This window comes from Oncorhynchus gorbuscha, linkage group LG21 (assembly GCF_021184085.1).
Source record: "Oncorhynchus gorbuscha isolate QuinsamMale2020 ecotype Even-year linkage group LG21, OgorEven_v1.0, whole genome shotgun sequence".
Lineage (NCBI taxonomy): Eukaryota > Metazoa > Chordata > Actinopteri > Salmoniformes > Salmonidae > Oncorhynchus > Oncorhynchus gorbuscha.
In genome coordinates this window covers 47,013,151-47,029,591 of record NC_060193.1, presented here as the reverse complement: position 1 = coordinate 47,029,591, position 16,441 = coordinate 47,013,151, and the positions used below count along the sequence as shown (strand labels likewise).

At 42.2% G+C, this 16,441-nt stretch overlaps 1 pseudogene across 1 annotated transcript in view; it reads left to right on the top strand.

Moving 5' to 3' along the window:
- LOC124008880 overlaps nt 1-8,618 on the top strand; it is a 39,235-nt pseudogene extending 30,617 nt beyond the window's left edge. The window contains exons 30-38 of the transcript XR_006834175.1: nt 140-252; nt 944-1,085; nt 1,506-1,737; nt 2,121-2,194; nt 2,364-2,531; nt 2,705-2,833; nt 3,360-3,566; nt 5,252-5,368; nt 5,600-8,618. The product of XR_006834175.1 is annotated as a CLIP-associating protein 1-B-like (transcript). The remainder of the gene's footprint in view (nt 1-139; nt 253-943; nt 1,086-1,505; nt 1,738-2,120; nt 2,195-2,363; nt 2,532-2,704; nt 2,834-3,359; nt 3,567-5,251; nt 5,369-5,599) is intronic.
- The last annotated feature ends 7,823 nt before the right edge of the window (nt 8,619-16,441 follow it).

Here is a 16,441-nt window from a genome sequence, read left to right as displayed (position 1 = left end):
AGAGCAGTAAAAATACATGTTTTGTCTTACCTGTGGTATACGGGTAATGTACTACAGCTGTCAGCCAATCACCATTCAGGGCTCGAACCACCCAGGTTATAATGTACTGTACTTTCTCCGATTTCTGTGTGATCCGCAGGCTTCTCCCAGTAGCACCATGGGACGTACTCCTCCCCCACCTCGCCACCCCAGCAGTCGCAGCAGCCCCCTCACCTCTCCCACCAACTGCTCCCATGGGGGGCTCTCTCCCAGGTAGGTCTGACCTTTAATACCTGGTCCCCAACACACCATAGAAGTTAGTTACATTGCTACTAACAACGACAACAAGCAGTCCCCCCTCTCCGCACTGTTCCCTCCTCACGTTTCTCTTTTTCTCCCTTGCGACTCTATTCCCCCCTTTTCTTTCCCTTCCTCCCTCTTACCCTCCCTTGCCGTGCTCTGTGTACGTTACAGCCGGCTATGGGGTTGGAGTGCTGATGGCCTGTCAAAGTACCCCCCTCCCTTCCCTTCTCTCTCCTCCACCCCTGCTGCCCCCTCCCTCAAGACCCTACGGAGTGCTTACTCCCCCAGGTACAATGTCACATAGCTGTGTCACCCGTGGTTTGTCCCCACCCCACGGTCTAGTTTGTTTTTCCTTTCACTTCCTTTTTCCCCTCCATTCCGCAGCAGCAGTTCACCACATTAACACCTTGACTCACCAGCCTGTTCCACTCTCTCTGTCAACACGTACTGTTAAGCACGGTTGATCTTTTATATGAAAAGGATGGTCGTGTAGCGGGATAAACTGCTTGAAATGACATCTTTACATACTAGGTAAATAAAATGGTGTCGTTTCAACCAGCCCCCCGCTTTTCCCACTGGGCAGAAGTCTTCTTCCTGTGGTGGTGTTGTATATTGGTGTCCTACTTGAATAATAACCCTCCCCTCCCGGTGTGACCTGAAGCATGTTGGAGAACGACACAGAGAACCTGAACACCGATCAGATCTATAGTTCCCTGCGAGGCGTCACTGAGGCCATCCAGAACTTCAGCTTCCGCAGTCAGGAGGACCTCATGGAGCCGGGCAGAGGCAAGAGAGAGGACACGGTGAGAGGCTTGGGCAATTCCCTACTATTCTCCACTCACTCCCTCCCTCATTAATTTAAAAGATTTGGATTGTTAGAATGGACTAGAATCAAATCAAATCAAATGTATTTATATAGCCCTTTGTGCATCAGCTGATATCTCAAAGTGCTGTACAGAAACTCAGCCTAAAACCCCAAACAGCAAGCAATGCAGGTGTAGAAGCACGGTGGCTGGGAAAAACTCCCTAGAAAGAGGGAGTATCTTCCAACAGCCCATTCCTTTTAAATCCAGAGGGGGGATTGAACAAGTGCACTTGTTTGGCAACTGTTCTCTGGTCAATATATTTATTTTCTCTAGAATGGACATGGACATACATTTAGTTGTAGTTTTATAAAAATGTTTGTTATGTCACGTTTTAACAATAGTCTTGTTTCTCCTCAGCCGGGTGTTGGAACAGCATCACACTCTGGTGCCGACGTGGTGGAGGGGCCCGGGGGTCGCACGGCCCTGGACAACAAGACCTCCCTACTCAACACCCCCTCCCCCCGTTCCTTCTCCGGCCCCCGGGGCCGCGACTACAACCCCTACAACTACTCTGACACCATCAGCGCCTACGACAAGGCTGCCCTGAGAGAGACTGTGTACGAGGACGACGTGGAGCAGCTTCGAGATGGTGAGGCTGTCTCAAGGGTCTGAAATGGCACCCTGTTCCCTATGCTACTTTTCTGAAATGGCACCCTATTCCCTATATAGTGCACTACATTTGACCACCTCTGGTCAAAAGTAGTGAGCTGTATAGAGAATAGGGTGCCATTTTGGATGGTCATAATACATTTAAGCAATAAGGCCCAGGTGTGGTATATAACATAAACACCTGAGGTGCCTTTTTTCTGTTATAAACTGGTTACCAACGTAATTAGAGCTGTAAAAATACACGTTTTGTCATACCCGTGGTATACGGTTGTCAGCCAATCAGCATTCGTGGCTTGAACCACCCTGTTTATAATAAGCTATATATTAACTGTAAGGGAGACCCCCCAACCCTCTTCCTCGCAGGCCGCCAAGAGTGTGGTGGAGAAAACAAGATGCTGCACACCAAGAACAGTTCCCCTGCGGAGCAGCTGGGACTGGTGATTGACTGAATTAATTTGACAATGTTTTCTATGTTTTACAATAGCTACATAATAACACTTTGAAGTCACGGACATGGAGGTCCTATTAAATTCCATTTAGTGATCTATATGTAATTCTATAGATCACTAAATATCACTGACTAATATCTATTGTGGTCGTTGAAAGGTGGGTGAGCTGCTGAAGGAGCTGTCTAACCCCAGTGAGAGGCCAGAGGAGAGGAGGGGAGCCCTGGTGGAGCTGCTGAAGATAGCCCGGGAGGACAGCCTGGCAGTGTGGGAGGAACACTTCAAAACCATGCTGCTCCTGCTGCTGGAGACTCTGTCAGACCAAGATGTAAGGACTGGATAAATGGATGGATAGAGAGAGAGGAAGAAAAACTACTTTAACAACAGCAATCAACCAAGTTAACTCTGTTTTAGGAGCAATGCCACAATCTGATGCTTGAATCCACTGTTCTTCCTTCCACTGTCTCTGATCATGTCGTGTCCTTCTCCCCCAACCTGCAGCACACCATCCGGGCACTGGCGCTACGAGTGCTGAAGGAGATCTTACGCAACCAGCCGGCCCGCTTCAAGAACTACGCAGAACTCACCATCATGAAGACCCTGGAGCTACACAAAGACTCCCACAAAGAGGTAGCTCTCACTGGCTCTCTCCGTCTATGAGGCTCTGCTTTAGAGGACATGCTAAGTCTACACTTCTTGAATTAACAGCTTTCAACTCTGTGATGATGTGTTAGTTTTTTTGTGTAAGTTGTTTATGGTCCTTCTGTAGCTCAGTTGGTAGAGCATGGCGCTTGTAACGCCAGGGTAGTGGGTTCGATCCCCGGGACCACCCATATGTAGAATGTATGCACTCTTGCACAAAGCTGTCATCAAGGCAAAAGGTGGCTACTTTGAAGAATCTCAAACATAAAACATATTTTGATTTGTTTAACACTGTCTTGGTTACTACAAGATTTCATAGTTTTGATGCCTTCAGTATTATTCTACAATGTAGAAAATAGTTTTTAAAAATAAAGAAAAACCCTTGAATGAGTAGCCGTGTCCACACTTTTGACTGGTACTGTCCATGTACCCTTCTCTGTCAGTAAACCAAAATGATCCCATTCCATGATCAAACATTTCACGCCCCTCACTCCACCCTTCCCTCACTACCCAGGTTGTGCGGGCAGCAGAGGAGTCAGCCTCCACCCTGGCCGGCTCCATCCACCCAGAACAGTGTATCAAGGTGCTGTGTCCCATCGTCCAGACAGCTGACTACCCCATCAACCTGGCTTCCATCAAGATGCAGACCAAGGTGATCGAACGCATCACCAAGGAGTCCCTGCACCAGCTGCTGCCTGACATCATACCAGGACTACTGCAGGTAAAAAGGGCTTTATAGATCAAGTTGACTGATTGGTTAGTCCATTGGTTGATTTATTGATGTACTTACTGATTGGTTGACGTGGAATCACTTGGAATGTATCTACTTCCAATAGAAGCACTTGGAATGTATCTACTTCAAATAGAAACACTGGGAATGTATCTACTTCTAATATAAACACTTGGAATGTATCTACTTCTAATATAAACACTTGGAATGTATCTACTTCCAATAGAAGCACTTGGAATGTATCTACTTCCAATAGAAGCACTTGGAATATATCTACTTCCAATAGAAGCACTTGGAATATATCTACTTCCAATAGAAGCACTTGGAATGTATCTACTTCAAATAGAAACACTGGGAATGTATCTACTTCCAATAGAAGCACTTGGAATGTATCTACTTCCAATAGAAGCACTTGGAATGTATCTATGTCTAATATAAACACTTGGAATGTATCTACTTCCAATAGAAGCACTTGGAATATATCTACTTCCAATAGAAGCACTTGGAATATATCTACTTCCAATAGAAGCACTTGGAATGTATCTACTTCAAATAGAAACACTGGGAATGTATCTACTTCAAATAGAAGCAATTGGAATGTATCTACTTCCAATAGAAGCACTTGGAATGTATCTACTTCCAATAGAAGCACTTGGAATGTATCTACTTCCAATAGAAGCACTTGGAATGTATCTACTTCCAATATAAACACTTGGAATGTATCTACTTCCAATAGAAGCACTTGGAATGTATCTACTTCCAATAGAAGCACTTGAAATGTATCTACTTCCAATATAAACACTTGGAATGTATCTACTTCCAATAGAAGCACTTGAAATGTATCTACTTCCAATAGAAGCACTTGGAATGTATCTACTTCCAATAGAAGCACTTGAAATGTATCTACTTCCAATATAAACACTTGGAATGTATCTACTTCCAATAGAAGCACTTGGAATGTATCTACTTCCAATAGAAGTACTTGGAATGTATCTACTTCCAATAGAAGCACTTGGAATGTATCTACTTCCAATAGAAGCACTTGAAATGTATCTACTTCCAATATAAACACTTGGAATGTATCTACTTCCAATAGAAGCACTTGGAATGTATCTACTTCCAATAGAAGCACTTGGAATGTATCTACTTCCAATAGAAGCACTTGGAATGTATCTATTTCCAAAAGAAGCACTTGGAAGGTATCTACTTCCAATAGAAGCACTTGGAATGTATCTACTTCCAAAAGAAACACTTGGAATGTATCTACTTCCAATAGAAGCACTTGGAAGGTATCTACTTCCAATATAAACACTTGGAAGGTATCTACTTCCAATAGAAGCACTTGAAATGTATCTACTTCCAATAGAAGCACTTGGAATGTATCTACTTCCAAAAGAAGCACTTGGAATGTATCTACTTCCAAAAGAAGCACTTGGAATGTATCTACTTCCAATAGAAGCACTTGGAAGGTATCTACTTCCAATAGAAGCACTTGGAATGTATCTACTTCCAAAAGAAACACTTGGAATGTATCTACTTCCAATAGAAGCACTTGGAATGTATCTACTTTCAATAGAAACATTGGGGGGGCAGAAACTCAATATTAGGAAGGTGTTCCTAATGTTTGGTGTATTCAGAGTATGTCTAATATTGTTCTGATGTCTCTCTGTGTACAGGGGTATGACAACACAGAGAGCAGTGTGAGGAAGGCCAGTGTGTTCTGTCTGGTGGCTGTCTACTCTGTCATTGGTGAAGAGCTGAAGCCCTACCTGGCCCAGCTCACAGGAAGCAAGGTACACTACCGTCTCATCTCAGCACCCTGTCTGGTTCGCTCTCAAATGGCACCCTATTCCCTACGTGGTGCACTAGGAAATAGGGCGCAATTTGGGATGTAGACAATCAATGTCTTTTAATTCCCTTCTGTTTTTTTTTCAAGATCTACAGGTTGCAGAATGTTTTTCAATGTCTTGAAACGTCGTGTTAGGAAGGGTTGGTTTCATTCAGCGTCTTTACTATCCCACCAGATGAAGCTGCTGAACCTGTACATAAAGAGAGCCCAGACGTCCACCAGCAACAGTAGCAGCTCCTCAGACATCTCCTCATACTAATGAACATGACCCTCCGGCTCCATCCGTGTGTATGTGCAGGTACATACAGTACAGGGTTGTGTTCATAGGGCACCAAACGGTGCAAAACAGACTGAAACAGGAAGGGACTGCGTGGACTACTGGTCCAATCAGAAACACTAATTGTATTATATTTTTACCGTTTTGAAATATTTTCCATGGCGTGCCCTAATGAACGCGACCCAGATAGGGAAACAGTTGTGCCTCAATCTTTCTTTCCAGACCTCCTTGTCGTTTTTAATGTATTATAATAAAGGCTGTAGGCTGTTCCTGGTTGGGAAACCCTATGCCTGTCACAATCAACATTTTATTTCCCTCTGTTTTGTCGTCTTGTAAATACTTTTAATTCCACATTTTATTAAGATTTGAATGCAACACTACTTCACACCCAGTCAAATGAATGTAAAGAGCTTTGAAGGAAACCTGAGTCCTTTTTAAACCGTCTGAAAGGTTTTGATGTTGATGGAAGCCGAGTGTCGCTCTGTACACGACCGCCTCATTGCCTCTAGTGTTCCTTCTCACAATGGACAGAGAGGCTTATTTGGAAACGTGTTTGGTTATTTGTAAAGGGGCAATTTAAAAATGGCGATTTTGATAGTAATTATTCCATAGTATTTGGCGCCTGAAGAATTTGTTCTTGGTGACGATGCGATGTTTTTAAGCCTGTATTTAAAGAATAATCCTTGTAGAATTTCTCAGTTAGTGAGAATCTAAAAACGTTCATTTCCGTTAGTGGGAGAAGATCATTTGGCTGGCCAATGATTAGTACATGCAGTGAAAAGCTGTATTGAAAAGCCTCTGTAAAACTGCCTATGTGTTACACCTGTGTTGACTGTGTGGTTTGGGCCCCAACAACTTGTGAAGGAATATTTTCCATTTTCACAAGGATTACAATATGTTATTATGAAAGGGGAGTTATTGGTAGAGTTGGTCGAGGTTTTGAGTCTGCTGTTTTTTTGTGCTTTAACATTCGGGCACGTTGTAATGAGTCAAAACTACTGGGATCTGAAGTATTCTTGCAATGTAAAACCGTAATGACGAGTCCTAGAATTTTCAAATGTGAAATATTTTTGTCTAAGAACAAAATAATGGCAATACCTATTTGTCATATAGTATAAACACCTTGACAATCTGACGTATTAGTCGAGAATCTAAGGACATTGTAAGTGCCAGTGCTCAACAAAAAATCTTTACCATTTAAAGACATAGGAGGCAAAAAAATAAATAAATAGTCTTTTGAATTGAATCCAGCAATAATGAATTAGTAACATAAAATCCAACTACTTGGATGAACTTTCTTTGTCAAATCACTGTAAATTACCATTGTAAGTTAACCGGCCTTGTTTGAAATGTATAGATGCCATTTTTTAGCTCTCCTATGAAATGTTACTGCTGCTTTAGAAATACTAATCATGGCGTTAAACCTAATGTATTTTACTCTACTTATTTTGGGTCAATTCCATTTCAATTCAATCCATTCAGAAATTTCATTTCCCAATTTTCCTCAATGCTTGTCTACGGGGATTTAAAAAATGAAATTGGAATTTCAGTTTACTTCCTGATTTGATTGAAAGGAATTGAGCCCAACCTTGTTGAAAGTCCAGATAAAGGTGGCGTGTTACTGAGAACACTATCGGGCCTTACTGTTTCTGTAGTATAGTTTCACTACATTGACTGTTAAAATGTACTGTAACAGTGCACAATGATTTATTTTTTTCTCAAATGTGAGAACTCTTAGCAATTTTATCAGCTACAGACTAGATGGAATATTGGCTATGACCAAGTCCAAAATGTTGTCAAATACAAAACACAGTATTTCTTTTGTTAGACCTGCCTGTTGCAATTGAATCAAAAATGAAACTCAAAATTAGTGTTTTGTACAGTACTTTTAATCATTGATTCACAAACTTGTTGTTAAAGAGAGTCAGAGAGAGACCTAATTTGCATGTGAGGGAACATGCAATATTATACCCAGCAACCTCAATGATTAACTAACATTCCCAACTCTGACTTTATGTTGAAGAAACATTGCTTCTAATCTATGAATGTCTGGTCAGCTTGTATTATATCACACACACACACACACACACACACACACACACACACACACACACACACACACACACACACACACACACACACACACACACACACACACACACACACACACACACACACACACACACACACACACACACACACACTATTGATATCCATCACAGCTACCAAGCTAGGGCTGATTTAACAGACCAAACATTGTATACTATACTGTAATTGTATGCTGTGTGCACACACTGGCCTGTATCAAAAACCAAACCCTATTATCCTCAAGCCATGTATCTTGAGCGTGTATTTGCTTGTGCCTTGTTTTGTTTTTTTTACAGTACACCTGGCAATATTAATCCATACTAATAGCTTCTGAATACTGCTTTTGAATTGTTCTTTTTGCCCCCATTTTGAAATACTGTATTATATGTCATGAATTATACAGGAAATGTGTTGCGTTGAAGACCAAGGTTATTTCCCAAGTTGCACCCTATTCCCTACCTAGTGCCCTACATCTGACCAGAGTCTTATGGGACTCTGTCAAAAGTAGTGCCCTATATAGGGCATAAAGTTCCATTTGGGATGCATCCTAAGGCTGCTGTAAATAAAGCCAATAGTTTAATGGCAGTATTTTCCACAGATGTAATATTGGCTTGGCTGTTCTATTCCTTGTGAACCACTTACAATGCATGCTTCTTTTGTTTAGCTTCAGTCATTGTTTTATCCCTCCCGTACCTATATTTATATGCAGTCTGTTCTATTTTCTGTGTATTATGACAGCTGTACATATTTCATGTTTTGTTCACTTCTTTCTCACTTGATAGAATTTGTTGAAATTTAAACTTGAAATAAACCAACTTCAGTCCCTGTCCGAAAGCATGTAATCACATATGTTGTATATTTGAAGTATAAATTGAGAGCAGACATACAGTATCTTCTCGAGAATGTGGGAGGAAACATCTCCTGCAGGACATGGGAATAGCAGCAGATGGCGCTCTTTGCATTTTCTTGAGAGGAAAAAAAGCATCCTCTGTGTATTGAATTATTTTTTTTGAAATAATTTTAGCAGCAAAAGTAGGCTACCACGTTACCCCGCCCTCTCTGCTTCTCACCGCTTTCCTTCCGTTGAAAATGAATGGGAAGCGGTGTTTCACCGCGCGGCACTTCGTGCTTGTGTACACGGGGCATTTAGAGGAGGCAAACTGAAAGTAGAATTGAACAGTTATTAGTTGTCCTACTCTTATGGGCTCACAGGTGCACCATAGGATAGAGGGCACAGGCCATTACGCTTAGGATGTGGTGAATCGGCAATTAGACCACAGCCACTCGTTTGTCACTGCAGCACCTTTGGCTTGTGTGCGTTCTCCAGTCATCTGAAGGCTCCCCAATAGAGTGGAAAAACACTATCACCACCTGCATCATTAGTGATCAAAAAGAAAGTGTTAGTAGGCTGGCCAGCTTTGAAGTGGATTCCCTCTAACAAACAATACAATCAGCGGCATATGATTCAATTAACATTGGGGCAAATGTGTGACCGCTGAGACATCCAGGTTTACAAGCTTGAACTAGACATTAATCTTTGAACTCTTCTGGATCACCCAAGACTCCAAAAAGGTCATTTTCATTTAGAGATGAAAGCTGAAGGAGAAACAGTGCAGTAGCTGCAGTGAGCGGCCTGTCAAGCAGCTACCCAGTCTCCACCGTCCTTAATACCCTAAAACAGTCTCATTAAGGCAGGTATCTCTCTGCGGTGGCCGTGTCTCGTCTCCGAAACGCCACCACCAAGGTCTGCTCAACTCAGCTCTATTAGTATTCACACGCTGTTGAAAATGTATTCTACTAAAGCCCCCTCCATTTCCACTGCCCCTGCCCCTGCCAACCCCCTTCTGTTTAAAGATCTTTATGGTGTGTGATTAGCACACATTTCCCCAAGCAGGCAGGGGAGTGGCGGCTGGGTCGGGAGGTCACCATAATGAAAGAAAACAACTTCATTGTGAGATGACTAGGCCATAAATCATCGGCCATTTTCTATAAATCACGGCAGATGGCAGGGAGCGGTGTGGGGACTCATGGGAGCTCGTATGCCCCTGTGCATGATGGGAATGGTGGTAGCATTACCGCGGCAGCAGACGCTGGCAGACTAAGAGGTCAGTGAGGAGAGGAAGACAGTGAGGCAGAGCAGGCAGTGGGGGAGAGAGGAGAGGTTTTCTTCTTGTAGCCCATGTTGTGTGTGTGTGTGTGTGCGTGTGTGTGTGTGTGAGTGACCTCACTTCCGTACCTGCCTGATGAGAGGCAGCAGGACCCCGGAGGTCTTGGTAACAGCACCTCTCCAGGCTGCTCTCCGTTTAAGGTGTCTAATCTGCCTGTTTAATATGGAAGGGCCCTCATCAGGCCCCTGGCTTAGTCCCCCAGCGGTAGAGAGCAGAGCAGCACCAGTGTCAAACTGACACCTAGATGTCTGCTGATCTGGGAATCCAGGAGGTGAATTTCTCTGTTTTATTATACAGGATGATAAGAAACTGGAACAAAGTAGGATTCAGGGATTGATGTGATATTCAGTGTTTTAAGCAGTTTGAACACACTGCGTTTCATGTCCTTTCAAGCCAGCAGAGAGCCACTTCTAGTTAAAAGGATGTTCTGCAGAAAATAATTCAATCTGACATTATTTTTAAAAAACGAGAACACCTTACAAACAGTTTAATTCAACGCCTGTTGTGATTTGTATCCCTTCTGAAGATGTCTGATTTGAAAGTTTGGACACACCTACTCATTCATGGGTTTTTCTTTATTTAAAAAATGTTCTACATTGTAGAATAATACTGAAGACATCAAAACTATGACATAACACATATGGAATCATGTAGTAACCAAAAAAGTGTTAAATAAATCAAAATAATTTTATAGTTGAGATTCTTCAAAGTAGCCACCCTTAGCCTTGATGACAGCTTTGCACGCTCTTGTAAAAAAGAGTACTGAATATGTTTTTAAAGTAGTAATTTAATTACACTGTAATTAAACTATAATCATTCTACACACTGTATGTACAGTATGGTAAAGATCTTAAAGGTGTTCTGTCAAATTGGTTGAGTTAAAACTGTTCCATGTGTGTCCACTAGGGAGCGCTTACGGGCTGCTAAATTGAGCTAGACACTTCAACCTGTTGAACATGCATTCTACAATGGATACATGCATTCTACAAACACCATTTCATATGTAGGCTATATAATATGTTTTTGTTATTCTGTCTGTATAATGTTCTCTCAATTTACAGTAAGCACTTCAAAGTAGATATATGTTATCATTTATAGGATGTATATATTCATATAAAAAATAGTTTGTTTAGTATTTTTCCATGTAGACTATTATTTTATTAAAAAAATTGGTAAAGCTGCCAAAATGTATTTTTGCGAAGCAGCAGAACTCGCTCTCTCGCTCTCGCTCTCTCTCTCTCTCTCTCTCTCTCGGAGGCAGCACATTATTTTCCTGCTCAGCTCACAGGCTAATTGATCTCCCTCCGTATTGTAGCCTCCTCTCTGCGCCATGGGTCGGGGCCAGCAGCACAATGCAAGGCTGTGATTATGGTTTGATTTAACAGCATAATACAAGATGGCTTCCTCTGAGAGAGGGGATTTATGGGCCTGTCTTGGCAGTGGGCCCGCCATTTCTCAGATCCGCTTTTTACTCTGGTGACCCCTCTGACCTAGGGGTCATTAGAACCCCCAGAGTCTCTCCGATTGGCTGGACGGAGGATTCTGGAACGCTTGTTCTCCATCAAACACTGTAGTTACCATAGCCGCAGCCCGGCAAATCCTACAGACATCTGGTTGAAATTGCCACTTGTGATAATTGTGTTTGTTTTTGTTTGTTTTTCCCCTCAGCGCTGAGGCTACTGAATATTCATGAAGGTGATATGAGGGGAAGGAGAATCACATTTTGTTTCAACAATCCTCTGAATGAATGCAAACACAACTCCTTCCGATGACATCGACATCCGTGGTAAAAATAGAAAGGGCCATTTTGTTTCATTTAGTTTGTAGAATTTTTGTATGACTTGTATGCTAGTTAAAGTCTAAATTCTCATGTCTAAATTCTCATGTATTATACATAGAGTACAACACATACTATTCTGATCTTCAAGAGAATATCTAAAAAGAAGCACGTTGATACACCCCCCCAAAAAAAAAAAAAAACAGCAATATTATTTTGTCTCAATCCAGTATCTCCGTTAGTTGATGGATGTCAACACTGTATTCATTTCAGGATATTGTTTAACTTCAACCTCAGTCCTAATTTAGATATAGGTTTGAAAGTTCCTCAGCCAAAAGACGGAGAAGGAGAAGAAGAAACAGTATTCCTCCTTAGTGTGAATTGGTGCATGTGGGGAATTCTCCACATTCATCTATTCCTCTGGTACATCACACTTAAAAGTGGAGCCCCATTAGCTTCTTCTCTTATTTTCCTACTCCTTTTTTTTTTGCCTTCTTCTTTTTAGTCCAGCTGGCTCTCCATCAGAGGCTCCGTTTCCCCTGGAGACCCCTCGGTTCAAACACTTAGTAAAAACAGGACAACTGAACTGACTGAGGCAAATGTTTCCAAGTCCTTGGCTGCTTGGCCGTCTAATGAACATTGCTCTGCTCAGGGGGTTTAAGGACTTGTTCCAGTGGAACGTCTGCGGTTCGGGTCACTCTAGTCGGTGATATTGGACAGATGGAGGGTCAGATGAATGGTCAGTGTCTAGCTTTGGTATGATGATACTGCTGTATATATTTATCGAAAGAAACAGACGTAGGAACGTATGTGCTTACAGAGAATTGTGCATATTGGAAATACAGTTGGAGTCGGAAGTTGACATATATCTTAGCCAAATAGACTTAAACTCGTTTTTTTTCTCACAATTCCTGACATTTAATCCTAGTAAAAATGCCCTGTCTTAGGTAAGTTAGTATCACCACTTTTATTTTAAGAATGCGAAATGTCAGAATAATAGTAGAGAGAATTTTTTATTTCACATTCCCAGTGGGTCAGAAGTTTACATACACTCAATTAGTATTTGGACTCCAATACCTTGACTTTGTTGTCCTTATGCCATTTTGCCACAACTTTGGAAGTATGCTTGGGGTTGTTGTCCATTTGGAAGACCCATTTGTAATCAAGCTTTAACTTCCTGACTGATGTCTTGAGATGTTGCTTCAAAATATCCACATAATTTTCCTTCCCCATGAAGTCATCTATTTTGTGAAGTGCACCAGTTCCTCCTGCAGCAAAGCCCCCCCCCCCCCCACAACATGATGCTGCCACCCCTGTGCTTCACGGTTGGGATGGTGTTCTTCAGCTTGCAAGCCTCCCCCTTTTACCTCCAAACATAACTATGGTCATTTTGGCCAAACAGTTCTATTTTTGTTTCATCAGACCAGATGACATTTCTCCAAAAAGTATGATCTTTGTGCCCATGTGCAGTTGCAAAATGTAGTCTGGCTTTTTTATGGCGGTTTTGGAGCAGTGGCTTCTTCCTTGCTGAGCGGCCTTTCAGGTTGTGTCGATATCGGACTCATTTTACTGTGGATGTAGATACTTTTGTTCCTGTTTCCTCCAGCATCTTCACAAGGTCCTTTGCTGTTGTTCTGGGATTGATTTGCACTTTTCGCACCAAAGTACATTCATCTCTAGGAGACAGAGCGCGTCTCCTTCCTGAGCGGTAAGGCGGCTGTGTGGTCCCATGGTGTTTATACTTGCATACTATTGTTTGTACAGATGAACGTGGGACCTTCAAGCATTTGGAAATTGCACCCAAGGATGAAACAGACTTGTGGAGGTCTACAATGTTTTTTCTGAGGTCTTGGCTGATTTCTTTTGATTTTCCCATGATGTCAATGCAAAGAGGCACTGAGTTTGAAGGTGGGCCTTGAAATACATCCACAGGTACACCTCCAAAAGACTCAAATGATGTCAATTAGCCTATCAGAAGCTTCTAAAGCCATGACAAAGTTCTGACCCATTGGAATTGTGATACAGTGAAGTAATCTGTCTGTTAACAATTGTTGGAAAAATTACTTAAAGTAGATGTCCTAACTGACTTGCCAAATCTATAGTTTGTTAACAAGAAATTTGTGGAGTGGTTGAAAAATTAGTTTTTAAGGACTCCAACCTAAGTGTATGTAAACTTCCAACTTCAACTGTATATACTAAATCGGTATAAAATGAGTACAGCAGTGGAGGCTTCTGAGGGGAGGACGGCTCATAATAATCGCTGGAATGGAGTCAATGGACTAACATCAACAAACCAATGGAGTACAGATATCAGGACACGTTACGCTGTTAAGAATACTATGTTGAATACATCCCACTGTCATTTCAATGAAATAACGTTGAACCAACACGGAATATACGTTGAATTGACGGCTGTGCCCAGTGGGATTGAAGCAAAGTTCAGGCCATCTTTCTCAAGGTTAGTAATGAGTCCTTATGATAGTGACCATCATCATATGGGATGTAAGACAATAACTCTCTGGAGGCCAAGGACAACGGGTGCTCTTGAAGGTGGACTCGTCCTAACAAACCAGAGAGGCGCGGGGGCCCTAGATAGCTGTCAAGTCCCCCAACACCCCAACCAGACATTAATGCAAATTATGGGCTGATTATTTAACTTTAGAGGCTTGATCTGTCCTTTTTATTACAATTATCATCAGTCGGGGGGCTGCGTTCCGTCATCACAAAATAAACATCATCGATCATCCTTGTGGTGATTAGCCGGTGACAGGCATCGGGCTCTGGCTGCTTTGCATAACTGGGTTCTAATGCCGGGCAGTCCGGACGAGGGGCGAGGGGTGGAGAGAGCGAAAGAAGGACTATTTTTCATAGCCACGATTTTAGATATTGTCTGTCTGCAGAGGCCTTCTGTGAGGTTATTACTGTGCTGATAATCAGACAGGAGAAAAAGGGACTGGGTTTTCTTTGGCGAGAGAGGCGATGTGGTGAGAGGATAGGAGAACAGAGGAAAGGAAAAGGGGTTAAGAGAGGAGAGGAGAGGGGGAGAGGAGGCCAGCTCGCTCTCTGTAAGCAGCGTTACGTCACCATGTACTCTTGCCCAACTCCAGCCCTGCTTTCCCAGCCAAAGCATGCGCTGCTCAGCCGCTGTAGCCCTGTTAAGTCCTTCCAGCAAGGCTAGAAGGAGCCATACAACATGCCTGGTGCCTCAGCCAAGTTACTTTACATCAGGCTGTCTAATTGCTGTGGAAAATGATGTTGCATTTTCCTGCTTATTGAAAAGGCGTGTTAATAGCCACAGTGATTTATAAACTGAGAATGACTGTAGGTTTTCTTCAACCCAAAAAAATAGGAAAATAATCATGTTTTGGAGCCTTTTTACTTGGTAGATTTTTGGCAGGCGTGAATTATTTTCTCGCTAGGAAAACCATTAGCATGTGTTACTGTGGAGTTATTGCATCAGTCTATAAATCCATGATATCAGTAGCCTAGTCACTTAAATCCTTTTCACAAATAAGATCATTTTCTACATGGAGACATTAACTGTATCTATTTTCAATGGCTACAATAGTTTAAACTACTTTAAACAGTATAGTCTTTGCCACTGGCGGAACACAATCCCATCGTCGACAGGGACATTCACTTTCACCCAATGTAGCCAACACAGGGCTCCTTTGTTATTTTGGGCCTTAGCTACAGTACACTTTTGTTTTGAAATTCCGGGTTGAAATGAACTTCCTTTCAGGGGAACCTGTCTTCTCAGACCGCAACGGAATGCAATCTTCAAACCAGCTATTCTTTGTGAAGATGTAGAAATATATTATTCATGTTTGAACCAAACCACCGTTACATTGTTGACCTTGTGTGCCATGCAGATCAAAGAGGGATGGTTCCTGTTTGGGTCTTGGCTCTCTGAGGGAACACGTCAAGAGTTTTGGGGAGGTTTGCTCCGTTATGGGGTAAGTGGTTATGTTCTGGGAGAGATTGTCTTGACAGCTTCATGGTTAAGATATTCTGTGTCTCAACTGCATTCCCAGTCAAACCTTTATTTCACCTTCTCAAGCCAGCACTAGATGTAGAAAACAACGTACTCCACAGACTTATATTGTATGGCAGATGTAGTTTTTATGAAATTTATTCTATCGAGGCCTTATGAAACATCCCTTTCAGTATAGATTTGTTCGTGACAAAGCAAGAAACATTCAAACAAATACATGGAAAAGGTGCCCAAGTACACAGAAGTGAAATCCTCTGTCCTGATTGGAAGAATCTCAAATTAAATAGATTTTGTATCAGTTCTGCTCATTGAAATAGTTCCGTAGTAACCGTCTCAGGGCCTTGGTACTACTGTGTCCTTGCTCATCACAGTCCAGGGACAATCACACCATCAAGGGCATTAGCCCTTCCCTGCCAGTGATACAACACTACCACCATCCTGGCTGTATAAACATCACCATCCACTGTTAGTCTGTCCCAGAGAGGGTGGTAAAAACACTGGATACCCTTTTAGTTGAATGCTGAACCTGACAATAACAGCAAAACCTCCGCTTTTAGCACTTGAAAGGTGTTCATCATTTTAGGTGGGAAAACATCTCCGGCATGAGGCATCGCTTGACATCCTGGGTAATGCAGGAAGAGAGAGTGTGACCACGGTCAAAGTACATCTAGCATCTCTAGCCCAGTCCCACTGCAGTGATGGTCAGTAGTGAT